General features: G+C 45.3%; 1 long non-coding RNA gene across 1 annotated transcript; it reads left to right on the top strand.

Annotated features, from left to right (window-relative positions):
• Nucleotides 1–4075: 4075 nt before the first annotated feature.
• Nucleotides 4076–19897, top strand: LOC130366814 (uncharacterized). Its single transcript, XR_008891935.1, has 3 exons — nt 4076–4145; nt 6057–6223; nt 19697–19897. It is a non-coding gene; the product is annotated as an uncharacterized LOC130366814 (long non-coding RNA).
• Nucleotides 19898–20967: the final 1070 nt, after the last annotated feature.

Here is a 20967-nt window from a genome sequence, read left to right as displayed (position 1 = left end):
CCCGCCGCGAGGTTTCCTGATCCCAGGCGCCAAAGCGCCATGTGTGTAGTGTGCATCAAGGAGAAGAGAAGTACTTCCGGGTCTATGTATCCATAGAGACCCGACTCCGGACTGTGCCGTAACTGGCGCATGCTCAGAAGAGTCCTTCTATGTATCGGTACAAGATGTTCTTGCGCATAGTACAGAGTTCATATGAGGTAGGTGTGATCTTGATATATGCGCAAGAAAAGTATCATTCCTGGGGACAGCACAATGCATCACAGTGGGGAATTGTTTTCTGCGTGCTCCATCCTTCTCTGACTATACGCTTCAAGGACGTGTTTTATCTATCTATCTATCTCATATCTATCTATCTCATATCTATCTATCTCATATCTATCTATCTCATATCTATCTATCTCACATCTATCTATCTATCTAGATAAAGCAAATATGATGCAGCACTCCACAGATAGCAAAGAAGGTGGTTTTATTCCATCATGTGCATAGACAACGTTTCACCAGTCTCACACAGAGTGTGAGACTGGTGAAACTTTGCCTATGCACATGATGGAATAAAACCCCCTTCTTTGCTATCTGTGGAGTGCTGCATCATATTTGCTTTATCTGGATTAAGGAACCGGAGGACCCAGGTTCCAGATATGCAGGCACCCCAAATTTCTTTTCTACTCTGGATATTGGTAGTGCCGTTTCTATTTGCATTGTATCTATCTATCTATCTATCTATCTATCTCATACCTATCTATCTATTCATCTATCTAGCTCATATCTATCTATCTCATATTTATCTATCTATCTCATATCTATCTATGTCATTTCTATCTCATATCTATCTATCTATCTATCTATCTCATATCTATCTATCTATCTATCTATCTATCTCATATCTATCTATCTATCTATCTATCTATCTATCTCATATCTATCTATCTCATATCTATCTATGTCATTTCTATCTCATATCTATCTATCTATCTCGTATCTATCTATCTATCTATCTATCTCATATTTATCTATCTCAAATCTATTTATCTCATATATATCTATCTATCTATCTCATATCTATCTATCTCATATCTATCTCATATCTATCTATCTCATATCTATCTATCTCATATCTATCTATCTCATATCTATCTATCATCAATCACACATATCTCTCTCTCTCTCTCTCTCTCTCTCTCTCTCTCTATATATATATATATATAATTTCTCTCTCTGTCTCTCTCTCTATTTCTCTCTCTGTCTCTCTCTCTGTCTCTCTCTCTGTCTCTCTCTCTGTCTCTCTCTATTTCTCTGTCTCTCTCTCTGTCTCTCTCTCTGTCTCTCTCTCTCTCTCTCTCTATTTCTCTCTCTCTCTCTCTCTCTCTGTCTCTCTCTCTCTCTATTTCTCTCTCTCTCTGTCTCTCTCTCTCCTCTCTCTTTCTCTCTCTCTCTCTCTCTCTCTCTCTCTCTCTCTCTCTCTCTCTCTCTCTCTATTTCTCTCTCTCTCTCTCTCTCTCTCTGTCTCTCTATTTCTCTCTCTGTCTCTGTCTCTCTATTTCTCTCTCTCTCTCTGTCTCTGTCTTTCTCTCTCTCTGTCTCTCTCTCTGTCTCTCTGTCTCTCTCTCTGTCTCTCTGTCTCTATTTCTCTCTCTCTCTCTATTTCTCTCTCTCTCTCTGTCTCTCTCTGTCTCTGTCTCTCTGTCTCTCTGTCTCTCTCTATTTCTCTCCCTCTCTCTCTCTCTCTCTCTCTCTCTCTCTCTCTCTCTCTCTCTCTCTCTCTCTCTCTCTCTCTCTCTGTGTCTCTCTCTCTCTCTCTCTCTGTCTCTCTCTCTATCTATTTATCATGGACAACAGTTACAAAGAGTGAATCTGTATCTGAAGGACCTGTCCACAGTGATTGATGTGATCACTGTGTAATACCCCATTTCTCCTGTGGTGGTGCTGTGGGGAATTGGAGGGGCAAGCTGTGCATAACTAGCTTGCCCCCTGACTGGTGAGCAGTTAAGGGGTTAAGAAATATACAGGCAAGGTTTTTTAGCCCCCTCCCCCGCCTGTAAAACTTGTTGGTAACTATAGTGGTATGTCCCATGGGTGGGGGGGAAGGAGTGCACCAATCAGGGGTTTAATAGTTTCCCGGGCTTTCAGGAGCCCTCCCCTGGGTATTTATAGCTGTGGTGCCTCCCTTCCCCCCTCAATCTGCCCAGGACCCGGAGTTTTGCCCTCCCTCCCTCCCTTTTTGTATCTTTGTTTATTGTAAGTCACAGCTTGGCGGTAAGAAGACGGTGAAAGCGGGGTCAACCCGGGGTAGACCTCCACACAGGACAGTGTGGCAGCACCTCTCGGGTTGGCAAGAAGCCAATCGGTGTCTTTGTTACAGTTAAATTGTTATTTATATATAAGTAATTTTATAAATAAAGCTGTGGCCGATCCCCACCCATAAAATAGTTGAATTGTTGTTGTGTCAGTTATTATTTAATTAATTATTGTAATAAGGGGGAGGGGTAGATATAGCCTGCTAGGAGCTAATTGGGTCTCAACAGTCTGGACATTTACTACCAGCTTTTCTCCACAGATTACAGGTAATCAGCAGGTGGACACTTTGCAATCTGTGTGTTGTCAAAAGTCCCTTCTAACAAGTAGAGATTGTTCAAAGCAGAGAATCTCCTAAACATAGAGCTGGAAACCACCCTTTAACAAGGAGGACCAATCCTGTTTGGGATATCATTGACACAATTATTAACATGTGATGTCCCAGCAGCAGAAGCTGTCCCGTGGTTTTGGACTATATTGGGCAGCTTGGCAGGACAAGGTGTTGGGCCCACCAGAATGCTACAGTTATATTAATGAGTGAGAATGATAACGACAGATAATATATTTTTCTAAATTAATTTTGTTATTCTTGAATGTACAAATGTTTTCCTGTTACTGTGCCTTTAATTGTGAGCAGTAGGGATCGACCGATATCGTTTTTTTAGGGCCAATACCGATAATCGGTGGAGATTAAAGCGCTTTAAATCAATGCACTGCAGTGGCTTTTGCGGTGCCATAGGCCGCCGCCGCCACCCGCTTCTCTCCCCCTACCTGTCAGGGTGGTCCGGGCCATCCATCCATCCATCCTTCCTTCCTTCCTTACTGTAGTGTCCGGCGGCATTCCGGGTGGAGGGTGCACCGGTCTGGGCTGTCCTTCTTCTCCAGCGGTCCTCTTCTCCACTCCGGGCAGGCTCCGGCCTAGTACGCTGCATAGACGCCGCTGCGCAGTGGTGGATGGATGGCTCGGACCACCCCCATTACGGGTACGTTTATTTAATTTTTTTTTATTGACTCGGAGGGTGGGGGAGGGGCCCGACCGGTATAGCGGTATGGGCAAAATTCCATACCGGTATACTGCCCAGCACTACGGTGGGGGTGCGACGCGGTGGGTCGGGGGGGGGGCGGTCGCGGTGCGGTGCGGCGGGTCGGGGGCGGTTGCGGTGCGGTGGGGGCGGTGCGGGGGGCGGGGCATTATCGGCTTATCGGCAAGGTAATTGCTGATACCGATAATGCCCAAAATCGTGATTATCGGCCGATAATATCGGCCATACCGATAATCGCTCGATCCCTAGTGAGCAGTGAACCCCATGTGACCCTGCTTGCCAATGAGACCCGAAAAGTCTCCCCTGTATAGTGAGCTGCAGGGGAGGAGTTAGTCAGTCCACTGTTAGTTCACCCTAGTGTGGCTCCTGAGCAACAGCTTAGCTCAGGTGTGCTGTGTGTTGTGTGCTCTGAGGAGAGGCCTACTTCTACTCTAATCTCTCAACTGGTCATCCTGCAAGGATTACTCGCAAGGAGGAAATTCCTGCCTCAGCAGAACAGTCTTCTGTACTTTGGCAGGACCATATCAACCAAGATTTAATCTTCAGTCTCAAGTCAGTAAAATTATGTCTGGTGAAAGCACCACAAGTCTCAGCATGGCAACAGGGCTCCCAAGGGGTTATGCTGCACTCTCTCACCTAAAGCCAGCTTTATGTGTAATACCATCTGCACCCAGCTCAGTAAGGACAGTTATCCATAACCTGATGTCAGCGTGTTCATTTGCTCCCCATGTCTGGCCCAGGAGAAGCTGTACCCAAACCTCGTACCGTGGATAGGATAACAGTGCCCTGGCGTCACAAACTGATCAGGTATTTCCACCAACACCACCCTGTGTCACCACAAACATCTCTCACAAACCTTCTATATTAGAACAACGGGCACAGAATGTAACCCAGCTCTCCATCTGGGGGCCACTGGGCATTTAATCAATAATTAATTAATCACACAGAGCCTTTGGGACATCAACAAAAAGGACAACCCCTTTAAAGAGAATTTTCACCCAAAATGAATAAAGCACAAAACAAAGTGGTTGCCCAGTGCAGGATGGCGTTTCCCCGTACTCTCCTGCCCTGTCAGGCAGTGATGAGGCGGGACGCTGTTTTGGATGAAGGATGAGGGAGGTACAGCTGACGGCTGATGCTGTCCTAAAATGCATAGTCCTTTGCAGTTGTTTTCCCCCATGCAAATATGTTATGCATTTTATTGTGTGTTGTGACTTTAATAAATGTACCATGTGATTGTTATCCAGGAGGTACTAGTGACCAGCTGACCCCAAAGGTGACCTATGGGCTCCATGCTAGTCTCCCCATATAAACCCTGGGTGGAGCTTCTCTCTCTTTGAGCTCTGCTCTTGTTCCTGAGGTCCAGTGCAATCAAGTAATCTTAGTGTGTGTGTCCAGAACATTGGAGGCCTTAAAGGAGTTCTCCAGGAAAAAAACTTTTTTTTATATATATCACCTGGCACCAGAAAGTTAAAAGATTTGTATATTACTTCTATTAAAAAATCAAAATCCTTTCAGTACTTATGAGCTGCTGAAGCTGAGTTGTTCTTTTCTGTAGAAGTTTCGGTAACTGTCCAGAGCAGAAGAAAATCCCCATAGCAAACCTCTTCTACTCTGTGCAGTTCCCGAGACAAGCAGAGATGTCAGCAGAGAGCACTGTTGCCAGACAGAAAAGAACAACTCAACTTCAGCAGCTGATAATTATTGGAAGGATAAAAAATGTTTTAATAGAAGTAATTTACATATCTGTTTTGGCTTTCTGGAGCCAGTGGATATATAAAAAGTTTTTTTTTTCCTGGAATACCCCTTTACGTCAAGTCCTGCAGCCTCAAGTCAAGTCCTGCAGTCTCAAGTCAAGTGCACAGTAAACTAAAGTCACAGTCCTATGTCCAGTCCAGTGGTGACCCAGTGGTGAACAACTTATCCCCTATCCTAAGGATAGGAGATAAGTTTGAGATCGCGGGGGGTCCAACCGCTGGGGCCCCCTGCGATCTCCTGTACGGAGCCCCGATAGCCCGCGGGAAGGGGGGCGTGTTGACCTCCGCATGAAGCGGCGGCCGACACGCCCCCTCAATACAACTCTATGGCAGAGCCGAAGTGCTGCCTTCGGCAATCTCCGGCTCTGCCATAGAGATGTATTGAGGGGGCGTGTCGGCCGCTGCTTCGTGCGGAGGTCAACACCCGCTATCTGGCCGGAGAGCCAGAGAGATCGCAGGGGGCCCCAGCGGTTGGACCCCCCGCGATCTCAAACTTATCCCCTATCCTTAGGATAGGGGATACGTTTTTCACCACTGGACTACCCCTTTAAGGCTAAACCACGCCCTGGCATCGCGAACACAAAGGGTTAATACCATCTGCCCCTAGGGTAACAACATCTGCCCTGCACCACAAACCCTGCCATACCACAAAAGGTTCCATAGGGGTAGTCACCCAGAAGCCTTGAATGGCATAGCATTGTGCAGTGATACAACCCCAGCGTCTGTAATGCTTTAGAAGTGGACTTCAGGTTCAGTGGCCTGGAGAAGGGTGTTGGGGCCAATACACACTATGGAAAGATCCACACTTCCCAGGTTCATTTTCTGTGGAATCTGCTGCTAAAATTAACCCCTGCAATTCAAAGTCCAATCGACTAATGGGCTTTTCCAGGTGGAATTTCACTGAAATTATCTATCTCATATCTATCTATCTATCTATCTATCTATCTATCTATCTATCTAGGAAATCCAGAAGCAGGTTAACACTGAAGATTTGTGCGGTGGAGCAGGCTGTAATTTACTTGAGTCCACAAGTCCAGGGTAATCCACAAACAAAGAATGGCAGCAGCACTTAGGGAATGCAAAGAATGATACACGAGAAAGTAGAAGATGTCTGGCACTTCACTCCGGGTAAGTATGAACCCTGTGATGCAGGTGCAGAGGTGGGTGTCAGCATGTGTGTCCAGGCGTGGAGGTGCAGATCACAAAACAGTGCATAACAAGATAATAGGAAGGATGAAATGTAGAGGATTGCACTTACCACATGTGCCACTCGGTGAGCGTTGGCTAGACGAAGTGCGCTTGTCACACGAAACGGACACCGTCCCACGGAGGCGCCCCCGCCTCTGAGTTACCTGTACCTGCCGTAAATGTTATAATAAAGACTCTTGGGCACATGTGTTGAGTGCGATCCTCTACATTTCATCCTTCCTATTATCTTGGAATACAAAGAATATGTGGCTTTATTCACCAAACATAGGCAACATTTCGGCCGTCTCTCACGGCCATTGTCGAGCAACAAATGGTACAAAGTGCTGGATATAAATAGCTTACATCCAATATTACAATTAGTGTTACAGTGACAAAATAATTAAGACATTTACAGACAACCCGTGATTAAGATTACATAGATCAGGTTCATAAAAAGACTCTATACACTTATAAGCAGCTCTTACTATGTAAATATAAAACTTAGTGCATAAAACAGTAGAAATAGTCCATAAATGAGTCCATAATTAATGGTGTACTGCAGGGGTCTCAAAGTCCCGGCCGGCGGAATGAAATTTAGCATCAGGGATGTGTAATTTGTATTGCCCGACGCCCAGGACATGCAGTTCCGGGCGCCGGGCAGTTGACTTCTTCAGGCATTTAGCACTGCTTTGGGCAAGTAGCGCTAAATGCCAGAAGACTTCACCCCACCCGTCCAATAGAGCCCATTACCTTCACTTACCCCGCCCTCTTCCCTCCCGTCTCTGGTTGGCCGGCCCGAGTCTGATGAGGGACGTCGCGCAAGTGACATCCCTCCGTAGACCCGCGCTGGAGGACGTCAGTGATGTCACTGGTCAGCCCGCCTTAGGAGAGGAGAAGCGCAGCGCAGTACAGGTAAGTGTGTCTATGTGTGTGTTGCATGTGTGTGTGTCTGTCTATGTGTGTATGTGTGTGTGTCTGTCTGTTTTTGTCTATGTGCGTGTGTATGTGTATCTGTCTGTGTGTGTCTATGTGTGTGTGTGTGTGTGTGTCAGGGGGGGGGGAGCAGGACACAATGCTACCTAATGTGGGGAACATGTTACCTTCCTAATGTGGGGAACATGCATCCTTCCTAATGTGGGGAAACCGCTACCTTCCTAATGTGGGGAAACTGCTACCTTCCTAAAGTGGGGAACATGCTACCTTCCTAATATGGGGAAACTGCTGCCTTCCTAATGTGGGGAACACGCAACCTTCCTAATGTGGGGAAACTGCTACCTTCCTATTGTGGGGAAACTGCTACCTTCCTAATGTGGGGAACATGCTACCTTCCTAATGTGGGGAAAATGCTGCCGACCTAATGTGGGGAAACTGCTACCTTCCTAATGTGGGAAAATCACTACCTTCCTAATGTGGGGAAACTGCTACCTTCCCAATGTGGGGAAACTGCTACCTTCCTAATGTCGGGAAACCGCTACCTTCCTAATGTGGGGAAACTGCTGCCTACCTAATGCTCCCCCCCCCCCCCAGAAGTAGCACCCCCCCCCCATCATGATGCATGATGGGGGCATTATATGTGAGGGGCGTATGATGGGGGCATTATATGTGAGGGGCGTATGATGGGGGCATTATATGTGAGGGGCGTATGATGGGGGCATTATGGGGGAGATTCATCATTGCTTTTAGAGCATTTTTTTGTCTATGTTTTGACGCAGTTCAGATACAAGCAGCATATTTTGAGACTTTTATGCGCCTTTTGATATAGACAGTTTCACTCTTTTTGCCTACCTGTAGATCTTTTTTTGACAATACAGTGGTCACATATTTATAATTTGCGACTTTTGTCAAAAGTCACTATTTTGTGCGCAAATTTACTTTTATAGGCGCAAAGCTACACCACCTACTAGTAGGCATGAGAATAATTTCTACCTTCCGCAATTCAACCTTTAACCTCTTGTGGACGAGAGCGTCCCACTCCCCTTCTATGACACACGCTCAGGAGCCGAGTGTGGGTCATAGCTGGGTGGTCCTAGCTGGGCTATCTGCCACCAGGACCCATCTCTAATGCCAGACATCACCGATCACGGTGGTGCCCGGCTTTAACCCCTTAGACACCACAATCAAGTTTGATTGTAGCATCTAAAATGCAAGTAAAAAATGTCCCGGCAGCTCTGTGAAAGTAAATAAAAACACCTAAATTACCAAATTCAGGACCCGGGAAAGTGTTTACTTCCCTCCCTCACAAACGTCTAGAAAAAGTGTATGTGGTAGAGCTTTTCCCACCACAGCAAAGCTGCGCAAAATTCATCATCCTGCTGCACCATCGTAATAAATAAGATGCCCTATATGTGAGGGGCGCATGATGGGGGCATTATATGTGAGGGGCGCATGCGGCCCAGCCTCACCCAGCCGCTACCTCCAGTGGCCCCTGATAATTTGAGTTTGAGACCCCTGGTACAATGTGCAAATTATTGATACCTCAGTGCAGCAGGGGGGGGGGGGGGGGGGGATAGCATATGCATGCTGGAGCTCCTCCCTCCCTGCTTCACTGAGGTATCACTAATTAGCACAGACACTGTACACCATTAATTATGGATTCATTTATGGACTAATTCTACTGTTTAATTCTTTGTTTATCTATCTATCTATCATCTATTTCGTATGTATCTATCTCATATCTTTCCTTCTTTCTATCTATCTATCTATCTATCTCATATCTATCTGTCTCATATCTACAGTGGGGATCAAAAGTTTGGGCACTCCAGGTAAAAATTTGTATTAATGTGCATAAAGAAGCCAAGGAAAGATGGAGAAATCTCCAAAATGCATCAAATTACAGATTAGACATTCTTATAATATGTCAACAAAAGTTAGATTTTATTTCCATCATTTACACTTTCAAAATAACAGAAAACAAAAAAATGGCATCTGCAAAAGGTTGGGCACCCTGCAGAATTTATAGCATGCACTGCCCCCTTTGCAAAGCTGAGACCGGCCAATGTCATGGATTGTTCTCAATCATCGTCTGGGAAGACCAGGTGATGTCAATCTCAAAGGTTTTAAATGCCCAGACTCTCTGACCTTGCCCCAACAATCAGCACCATGGGTTCTTCTAAGCAGTTGTCTAGAAATCTGAAAACTGAAAATAGTTGACGCTCACAAAGCTGGAGAAGGCTACAAGAAGATAGCAAAACGTTTTCAGTTGTCAATATGCTCTGTTCGGAATGTAATTAAGAAATGGCAGTCATCGGGAACAGTGGAAGTTAAAGCAAGATCTGGAAGACCAAGAAAAATATCAGACAGAACAGCTCGCAGGATTGTGAGAAAAACAATTCAAAACCCACATTTGACTGCACAATCCCTCCAGAAAGATCTGGCAGACACTGGAGCTGTGGTACACTATAAAGAGATACTTGTACAAATATGGTCTTCATGGAAGAGTCATCCGAAGAAAACTTCTTCTACATCCTCACCACAAAAATTTGCGTTTGAACTTTTCAAATGAACAATGATGCATTTTGTAAACAAGTTCTGTGGACCGATGAGGTTAAATTGAACTTTTTGGCCGGAATGAGCAAAGGTACGTTTGGAGAAGAAGGGGAACAGAATTTAATGAAAAGAACCTCTGTCCAACTGTTAAGCATGGGGGTGGATCAATCATGCTTTGGGGTTGTATTGCAGCCGGTGGCACAGGGAACATTTCATGAGTAGAAGGAAAAATGGATTCAATAAAATGTCTGCAAATTTTGGATGCTATCTTGATGCCATCTGTGAAAAAGCTGAAAGTAAAGAGAGGATGGCTTCTACAAATGGATAATGATCCTAAACACACCTCGAAATCCATGGGGGATTACATCAAGAGGCGTAAACTGAAGGTTTTGCCATGGTCTTCACAATCTCCTGACCTCAACATAAATGAAAATCTATAGATAGATCTTAAAAGAGCAGTGCGTGACAGACAGCCCAGAAATCTCAAAGAACTGGAAGACTTTTGTAAGGAAGAATGGGCAAAGATACCTCAAACAAGAATTGAAAGACTCTTGGTTTACAAGCTGCGATACTTGCCAAAGGGGGCAGTACAAGATATTAACGCTGCAGGGTGCCACAAACTTTTGCAGACACCATTTTTTTGTTTTCTGTTATTTTGAAAGTGTAAATGATGGAAATAAAATCTAACTTTTGTTGACATATTATAAGATTGTCTAATCTGTAATTTGATGCCTTTTGGAGATTTTTCCATCTTTCCTTGGATTCTTTATGCACATTAATACAAATTTTTACCTGGGGTGCCCAAACTTTTCATCCCTACTGTATCTATCTCATATATATCTATCTCATATCTATCTGTCTCATATCTATCTATCTCATATCTATCTATCTACAGAGAAAGGCTGGGTTGAGCCGGCTGAAACGTCACTTTTTGTAACGACAGACGTTACGGAATAAATTTCACGTTGGATTGAATTGGTGCTGTGGCGAGATCTTTTTTGCTATCTATCTATCTAATATCCATCTGTCTAACTATCTATCTAATATCTATCTATTTATGTATCTCTATCTATCTCTCTATCTCATATCTGTCTATCTATCTCATATCTATCTATCTATCTATCTCATATCTATCTATCTATATCTATCTCATATCTATCTATCTCATATTTCATATCTATCTATCTCATATCTATCTATCTATCTCATATCTATCTATCTATCTATCTATCTATCTATCTATCTATCCCATATCTATCTATCTATCTCATATCTATCTATCTATCTACCTACCGTATATACTCGAATATAAGCCGAGTTTTTCAGCACGATTTTTCGTGCTGAAAACACCCCCCTCGGCTTATACTCGAGTGAACTCTCCACCCGCAGTGGTCTTCAACCTGCGGACCTCCAGAGGTTTCAAAACTACAACTCCCAGCAAGCCCGGGCAGCCATCGGCTGTCCGGGCTTGCTCGGAGTTGTAGTTTTGAAACCTCCGGAGGTCCGCAGGTTGAAGACCACTGCGGCCTTCGACATCATCCAGCCCCCTCTCACCCCCTTTTAGTTCTGTACAGTACTCACCTCCGCTCGGCGCTGGTCCGGTGCTGCAGGACTGTCCGGAGAGGAGGTGGTCCGGTGGGATAGTGGTTCCGGGCTGCTATCTTCACCGGGGAGGCCTCTTCTAAGCGCTTCGGGCCCGGCCCCAGAATAGTCACGTTGCCTTGACAACGACGCAGAGGTACGTTCATTACCAACGTACTTCTGCGTCATCGTCAAGGCAACGCCTCTATTCTGGGCCAGAAGCGCGGAGAATAGGCGCCCCCAGTGAAGATAGCAGCCCGGAACCACTATCCCACCGGACCACCTCCTCTCCGGACAGTCCTGCAGCACCGGACCAGCGCCGAGCGGAGGTGAGTACTGTACTGAACTAAAAGGGGGTGAGAGGGGGCTGGATGATGTCGAAGGCCGCAGTGGTCTTCAACCTGCGGACCTCCGGAGGTTTCAAAACTACAACTCCCAGCAAGCCCGGACAGCCGATGGCTGCCCGGGCTTGCTGGGAGTTGTAGTTTTGAAACCTTTGGAGGTCCGCAGGTTGAAGACCACTGAGGGCGGATGATAAGAGGATGATGAAGGGGGGGTGTGGGATGATGACAAGAGGATGATGAAGGGGGGTGGGGATGATGACAAGGGGATGATGAAGGGGGGGGTGTGGGATGATGACAAGGGGATGATGACAGGTGATGATGATGAGGGTCTGGATGATGACAGGCGGTGATGATAATGAGGATGTTAATGATGGGGGTCTGGATGATGACAGGGGGGATGATGTATTTCCCACCCTAGGCTTATACTCGAGTCAATAACTTTTCCTGGGATTTTGGGTTGAAATTAGGGGCCTCGGCTTATACTCGGGTCGGCTTATACTCGAGTATATACGGTATCTCATATCTATCTATCTCATATCTATCTACCTATCTCATATCTATCTATCTATCTCATAACTATCTATCTCATCTCATATCTCATATCTATCTATCTCATCTCATATGTCATATCTATCTATCTATCTCTCTATCTCATATCTGTCTATCTATCTATCTCATATCTATCTATCTATCTATCTATCTCATATCTATCTATCTATCTATCTATCTATCTATCTATCTATATCTATCTATCTCATATCTATCTATCTCATATTTCATATCTATCTATCTCATATCTATCTATCTATTTAATTTCTCATATCTATCTATCTCATATCTATCTATCTATCTCATATCTATCTATCTATCCCATATCTATCTATCTCATATCTATCTATCTCATATCTATCTTTCTATCTACCTATCTCATATCTATCTATCTACCTATCTCATATCTATCTATCTATCTATCTATCTCATAACTATCTATCTCATCTCATATCTCATATCTATCTATCTATCTATCTCATATCTATCTATCTATTTCTACATACAGTATATATATATATATATATATATATATATATATATATATATATATAATTCAGTATTGTGCACGGCTCCTCATCCTCTGTGAAAGCTGTTATGGTGCCCTTCTACCCATCCAGTGCACCCAGAAGCAGTTGCACACAAAATGACATGCGATGAGGATGCACTGACTTGTTGCTATTTCCCCCCCGGACTAATAACATGTAGATAATGTGTTGGTGTTTGTAGGATGACGCCTATCATTAGCCGGGGGCTACAGATCATAATTAGGCGGCAGATAATTACAGTCACTCTGGTGGGCACAGACTGGCAACCAATGGTCAGAGCCACTTCCTGGGCATAATCCGCCCGCTACTGCTGTTTTGGTTTTAGACTCAGCTATTCTCATTGCTTCCTCTACACAAATAAGAGTATTTCCACTCCGGGGCTTTGTGGATTACAGGCGAGTAATTATATATATGTATAATATGTGTGGAATACACAGGATCCAGCAATGCTGGGGAGGGGGTATGAACAGTCCCGGAGATCCCATTGTTTTTTATGCATATACTTCTTTTCTTCTATTTTTCTACTGGCACTGAAAGAAGAGGGTCCCTGTGCAAGCACAATATATCATCCTTGGTCCCCAAAAGCAAGTTGTAGAACAGTGGTCATCAAACTGTGGTCCTCCAGATGTTGCAAAACCACAACTCCCAGCAATACCGGGAGTTGCGTTTTGCAACATCTGGAGGTCCATGGTTTGGAGACTATCATTCAAATCCATACAAGAAATCCTATAGATCAGTAGTCTTCAACCTGCGGACCTCCAGATGTTGCAAAACTACAACTTCCAGCATGCCCGGACAGCCGTTGGCTGTCCGGGCATGCTGGGAGTTGTAGTTTTGCAACATCTGGAGGTCCGCAGGTTGAAGACCACTGCTAGATGGTGAGAAGGTACTGATACAGTAGACGTTCACCTTCAATAGGTGTCAAATAAATGTTCATTTGGTCAACAACTATCTCTTCCCTATATGTCCATACACATGAATGCTCGGCCAAGCCCAGTGTTCATGGTGTTCTCAATGAAAAATATACAGTAGATAGGCCGCTGCCAGACACCTCTGGTGGTGGCTGACCAACACATATCTAATGTGTATTTGGGCCTTGAGGGTAGCAGTGGGCCCTTTTCACTACTGGACCCCTGTACAGTTCGCACATATATGGCACTGCGCAAAAGTTTAGGGCAGGTGTGGGAACAAATGATGCAAAGTAAGATGTCCCCCCCATCAGGGAGGTGAGTGATTGGCTCCAAATTATCATTAGGCAGCAGGATAATGGGGGGAGATTCATCAAAACCTCTGTAGAGGAAGAGTGGTGCAGTACCCATAGCAACCAATCAGATTGCTCCTTTCACTTTTAAAAAGTGAAACCTGTGAAAAATGAAAGAATCGATCTGATTGGTTGCTATGGGCAACTGCACCACTCTTCCTCTACACAGGTTTTGATAAATCTCCTCCAATGACCCCAAACATATAGGGGGAGATTTATCAAAACCTGTGCAGGGGAAGAGTGGTGCAGTTGCCCATAGCAACCAATCAGCTCACTTCTTTCATTTTTAAAGAGGCCTGTGAAAAATGAAAGAATCAATCTGATTGGTTGCTATGGACAACTGCACCACTCTTCCTCTGCACATGTTTTGATAAATCTCCCCGATAACATTTAAAGGAGTACTCCAGTGCAGGAGCATTAATCCCCGATCCAAAGGATAAGGAGATATGTGTGACTGCAGGGGGGTCCACGATCTCCGGCACGGCACCACGGCAGTCCCTATACATTTCTATCAGAGAGCTGGCGATACAGCGTTCGGGTATCTCCGGCTCTCCCTTATAGATACACCGAGTGGGCGTGTCAGCCGCTGTTTTGGGCGGGGGTCAAAGCGCCCTCTTCCTGGGGACTATAGGGGTCCTGTTCAGGAGATCTCGGGGGGTCCCAGTGGTCGGAGCCCCCAGGATCAGACATTTATCCCCTATCCTTTGGGGACATTGCTGGTCCCGATAGACCATAATGTATTCTGTGTGGTATTCTGCCAAAACAAATCAGCATTAGGGTATGCTCACACTGAGGAATCTATGCTTGCAGAATTCCGCTAGCGGAGATTCCACCTTGCAGCCGCCACCGAAAATACTTCGGCGGTAGGACCGCCCAGCACTGCGCCGTCAACATTGGCGACTATGCAGTGCTTGCAGACTTCCGCGCAAAGAATGAAAATTTTCTTTCTTTGTGCGGAACAATTTGAGCAGCGGAATTGTCCGCCGCTGAAATTCCTCAGTGTGAACGGGTCTCACAGAAGAATTACGCATTGTGAACATACCCTTAGTCAATCTTTCGGCAGTGGAGGCTGCGCAGCTAAAATTCCGTCATTTCTAAGCGGAATTACCCTTGGAAATTCCATAATCTAAACCTAGTCTAAGAGATAAAAGCAAGCTGTACCTTTCGTGGAGCTGATGGTGGTTGCCAAACATATAAAATCTCAGTTTTTTCCCTCAGTCAAGTGTCAAGAAGGAGGAGCCAAGCTAATAAAGGGTCACAATCTGGCATGCCTCCTTGCTCACCCTCACCTCCCAGCCCTACCTTGTGGTGAATAACAGGCTGTCACTATTACATGATAAAACGATAACAATTCTACAATATGTCCCAAATTCTTTCCTTAGAGTCAATAGGATTCCAGTCGACTGTATACGATCCCTTCGGGAACAATCATCATTATGAGGACTCATCAGTGGTCGTATTATTGAGTCTGTCTTCAGTCTTACTAGAGAACAATCCCACAATATGTTTCCTTCCTGGGACAATTCTCCCGCATGGCCTTTTTTTTATGACTCTACAAACAACTTGCTGACTAAGGTGTCCATATTGGAAACATTGAGCTTGTAACATTACACTTCCCGGCCATGCTTATCACCCCAGAGAGGCAGTTTGTACTGATTTATAGGGCAATTGAAACCATACAGTATTTGGTGAGTCTGCCCAATGTCATGCCCTCTGATCTCCTCTCCTAATAGAGTGCAGGGCTCAGGGGGTGCTGTAATGGCCAGAGGACTGGCTGGGTGGGCTGCCCAGAGCCGCTTCTATCTGCTCAACAGTTTAAGGACTCCTCACCTGCAGGACATATTGTACTGTTTGTTTGGAGAGCAGACAACATCTGACCTCTTTGCTCATGAGGGCAGGAGACCCCCCTCCCGTATGTACACTGGAGTGAGTGGGGACTACTCATGTGTGAGGAGTGTGTCTCACTTCTGGATCCTCACTGCTTCTTATTAGCTAAAGCTGTCCATAGACGGGGTGCCCTGACCATGATCCCACCAGCTTTCCGAAATCTTCCACACTTTATTGGAGAGGCATACCATGTTATCTGGTCAAAGATTGTGAATATTATGGCCTTTTATGTGTAAAGGCCAAGAAAAAAGTTTTGAACAATTCCTAACTCGTGACTCTCAAAGGACCAATTTTTCCATTGGAGACTATTGATCAGTTACACAGAAACAGAATGTCCGGCACCAGGTGTCCAAAAGCTTCTTACGTTTATTGTGGCATAAAATCCAAGAACACAGAGCGTATAGCCTACGAGTTTCGGGAATTGCTACCCTTAGTCATGGCATCATGGTTATACGCTCTGTGCTCTTGGATTTTATGCCAAAATAAACGTAAGAAGCTTTTGGACACCTAGTGCCGGACATTCTGTTTCTGTCTTGCTGTTACGGCGGGTTACGCCTACCGCCAGCCCGATCTCAGGTGTATCAGCGGGAGGTTCTTGGAGCTGCCACTCTTCACTCCTACTATTAATCAGTTTAGTGTGCATAACAACATTTGTTACTACGTCCGGCCACCATTAGGCATTATATGTATGCTCAGGAGAGAGAAAGAAGTCCCCTGGCACTGGCTTATCTTCTGCAATAACATTGAAATCCATCACGTCCTATTCTTCCTGCCTCCAACATCTACTGATAGGGTACTATAGAAGGGCCTCAATTTACATAAAACTGTTGCAGTTCCTGCCAAAATCTGCAGTATGACCTGCTTTACGTGTGACCATTTATGATATGATTAGACTAAGAATGTCCCATAGTAGTGATAAGTTCTATGTGTTCTATGTGATCAGATCCAATGTTTCCCTCACTTTTATAAAAGATTTATATTTATACAAGGAAGATCCCAAAGGGTATGTTCACACGGCAGAATATTCTGCACGGACATTCCGCTGCAGCAGAGTCCCATCAAATTCAGTGGGATTCCGTTGCACTGTGCACACGGCAAATTTTCACGGCAGATGTTTCTTCTGCAGAAATCGTGATGCCGGAGTCTGCAGAAAGAATAGACTTGTGGAAATTCTGCACATTCTTGGCCATGTGAACCTGACCTTATACTGCCAGGGTGTAAATAATGCTTCCTATTCCCATCTATTCAAAATATCTCTTCATGTTAAATTAGATCAGATCCATCTCTACCTGATATTAACTAAACGGTTGGGTGTCCAACTGGAGAAATGATCGGAATATATAAACCCAATGGTGGGGTCCATGTGCAGAACACTGTTACAGTCATGGACCTTGTATAGCAATCACAAAAAATAGAGGCGTCCAGCCTTACAGGGTTGAAACGTCACATGTCTGATTGTACTTTGGAGGAATAAGGTTTTTCTATTTGATGAAATCTAAGATGTTACCTTTTTGCAGTGAACCTTGAATGTTTGACATATATCCAGCATCCAACTCAGTGAACCCTGCCTAAAACTTTCCGCAACTGATGTCACGACTGATGACTTAGGAGCATGAGTTAACATCAGTCATTTAGAATCCGGCATCCAGTATTTCTAAACGCCGCATGGGGGAACGCTGCAAGATGCGTTTCCCTGTCTGGCACTGTGCAGCGTGTCCAGCCATCAGGGCTGTTTGAAGGAATTTGGGGGCCCCAAGCAAAATAGACATGGAGGATACTACCTGCCTACTGGGGGGGGGGAGGGTTAATCTGGGGGCCCCAGATTTACCCCCTCCCCTCCAGTAGGCAGGTAGTACCCCCAGATTAACCCCCCCCCCAGTAGGCAGGTAGTACCCCCAGATTAACCCCCTCCCCCTAGTAGGAAGGTAGTACCCCCAGATTAACCCCCTCCCCCAGTAGGCAGGTAGTACAGTACGACCTGCCCACTGGGGGGATGGGGTTCAACTACTAGTACCCCTAGATTAGAACCCCCCCCGGCTGGTACCTCTGCTGCGTAGCGCGCAGTAATGATATTCACGCACCGCGCACGTCACACTCTTAGAATACCTAGGGCCGGCGTCAGGACGTAGTAACACCGGCCCTTGAATTCTGGGAGCGTGATGTGACGTGAGCGCCGCGAATGTCATGGAGGGGCAAGCTGTGCATAACTAGCTTGCCCCCTGACTGGTGAGCAGTTAAGGGGTTAAGAAATATACAGGCAAGGTTTTTAGCCCCCTCCCCCGCCTGTAAAAACTTGTTGGTAATTATAGTGGTATGTCCCATGGGTGGGGGGGAAGGAGTGCACCAATCAGGGGTGTAATAGTTTCCCGGGCTTTCAGGGGCCCTCCCCTGGGTATTCATTGCTGTGGTACCTCCCTTCCCCCCTCAATCTGCCCAGGACCCGGAGTTTTGCCCTCCCTCCCTCCCTTTTTGTATCTCTGTTTATTGTAAGTCACAGCTTGGCGGTAAGAAGACGGTGAAAGCGGGGTCAACCCGGGGTAGACCTCCACACAGGACAGTGTGGCAGCACCTCTCGGGTTGGTAAGAAGCCAATCGGTGTCTTTGTTACTGTTAAATTGTTATTTATATAAGTAATTTTATAAATAAAGCTGTGGCCGATCCCCACCCATAAAAAAGTTGAATTGTTGTTGTGTCAGTTATTATTTAATTAATTATTGTAGTAAGGGGGAGGGGTAGTTATAGCCTGCTAGGAGCTAATTGGGTCTCAACAGTCATACGAGGCCGACATGTCACGCGCGTAGCTGTACGGTACTGGGGGCGGGGACATCCTGAGTTCCCGGCAACTACAGCCTAGTCTACAGGTGAGCCAGGGCGGGCACAAAAATAGGAGCCGGAAACTGAGCGGCTTTAGTCTCTGCCTCCCGCTCCAGGCTCTCGCACTGCTGACCCGGCCGGCCGACAGGGCGAGCTGCCGAACCCGGGCCAAGCAATTGCTTGGTTTGCCTGTCCTGTAGACACGGGCCTGCCAGCCATCTGGCATCCATATTGGGGTGCAAGATAACTGTGAACTGTCCCATTCAAATACTTTTTCTACAACACCAGAGGGAAATGCCGCTGGATGCCAAGATATGTTCTTATTCCCACAGAATCCATAAAAAATACTCAATATGCTTCCATACATAATCACAGGGACAGGAAGGGACAGTGTGAGCCCAAAGGAGTCATTAGTGTGATTATAGACCTATACAAGATGTTACCATACTTGCAATCACATGTGAAGAAATAAGGACTTGAACTCTGCTCAAAATATATTTGCGCCAAAAAGGCTAATGCTGACGATACAACTTAGCTGTCAACTGGACACTGCAGCAATTTCTCCTGAAGCCCTCATACACATGCACACTCGGCTCTTGTGGTGGTTCATCTGCCCTGAGAACAAAAGGATCAGGCATGTGGAGATCCAACTGCTTGATCCTTCTTTCCCCCACTTCTGGATCTATGGGAAAGTTGGAAGACCCCCATACACATTAGATGTTCAGCAGCCCTCAATTAAATTGGGGGGCTTTGGCTAATGGGCAGCTTAAAAGAGTACTCCGGTGGAAAAGATTTATTTTTAAATGAAATGGTGCCAGAAAGTTTAACAGATTTGTAAATTACTTCTATAAAAAAAATCTTTACCCTTCCAGTACTTTTTAGCAGCTGTATGCTACAGAGGAAATTCTTTGCTTTCTGAATTTCTTTTTTGTCTTGTCCACAGTGCTCTCTGCTGACACCTGATGCCCGTATCAAGAACTGTCCAGAGCAGGAGAAAATCCCCATAGCAAACCTATGCTGCTCTGGACAGATGCCAATCTGAGGAAGGAGGATTTCACCTCCGAAACGCGTCATTGGTTTCTGAATTAATAAATACAGTACCTGCTGTTACTTTAACTGTTACATCTGCATTGGCTTCGTAATTTTGGAACCTGAAACAGCGCCTGATCTTTGTGTCATTTTGTACTTCATTTCTACTAATCAGAACAGGACTGGATCTTCCACCCCTGTGACGCACTGGGCTTGCAGTTTCGTTCCTTCCCAGGCTATGTATGTCTTTACCCCTTTAAGGGGTGATAAGCGTTGACTATCTGCTATAAAGTGAGCGGCCAACCGAAAGGCTGGTGCCACTCTCCCATCCCCGGGTCCACCTAGTGTCTTGGGTAATACACGAGGCACGGTCCCTCTCTTTTCCTTCTTTTTCAGAAACTGGACAGGCCCTGACACGGACAGAGGTGTCAGTAGAGAGCACTGTGGACAAGACAAAAAAGAAATTAAAAAAACAAAGAATTTCCTCTGTAGCATACAGCTGCTAATAAGTACTGGAAGGGTAAAGATTTTTTAATAGAAGTCATTTACAAAACTGTTTAACTTTCTGGCACCAGGAAAAAACGTTTTCCACCGGAGTACCCCTTTAAGGTATGTATTGGTGAGGTGTAGACCAGTGGTCTTCAACCTGCGGACCTCCAGATGTTGCAAAACTACAACTCCCAGCATGCCCGGACAGCCAACGGCTGTCCGGGCATGCTGGGAGTTGTAGTTTTGCAACATCTGGAGGTTCGCAGGTTGGAGACCACTGGTGTAGACGTTGTGATTAGATCATTAACGCCTTGATCAAGACTCACGTAAGACAACAGCAAATTGTATAGATCTCCTGATAAGGTCTTGAGGTGTGACTCTCCAAACAAACCATAAATGATCAACTTTGAAAGGGGTTTTCCACATTTGACAGTCTATGTTGCCCCCATTCATGTTTTTGGAGAACAGTGTTGCATGTCTGTCCTGCTTTCCATCCATAAAATGAATATTTTGGTACCTTTATTTTCCGCAATAGTCACAGAGGTTGGATCCAGCCGAACCTATATCACTTTATTAGGAAGGTCAATTACATTGTGATTATATAGGTTACGGGGATGGTGGCCACATATTCTCTGTACATTTAGGGTGTGTTCACACGACAGAATGTCCGCCTGGAAAAATTTTAGGCGGATTTCT

The sequence above is a fragment of the Hyla sarda genome, chromosome 4 (genome assembly GCF_029499605.1).
Source record: "Hyla sarda isolate aHylSar1 chromosome 4, aHylSar1.hap1, whole genome shotgun sequence".
Classification (NCBI taxonomy): Eukaryota; Metazoa; Chordata; class Amphibia; order Anura; family Hylidae; genus Hyla; species Hyla sarda.
This window is presented reverse-complemented; position numbering and strand designations above follow the sequence as displayed.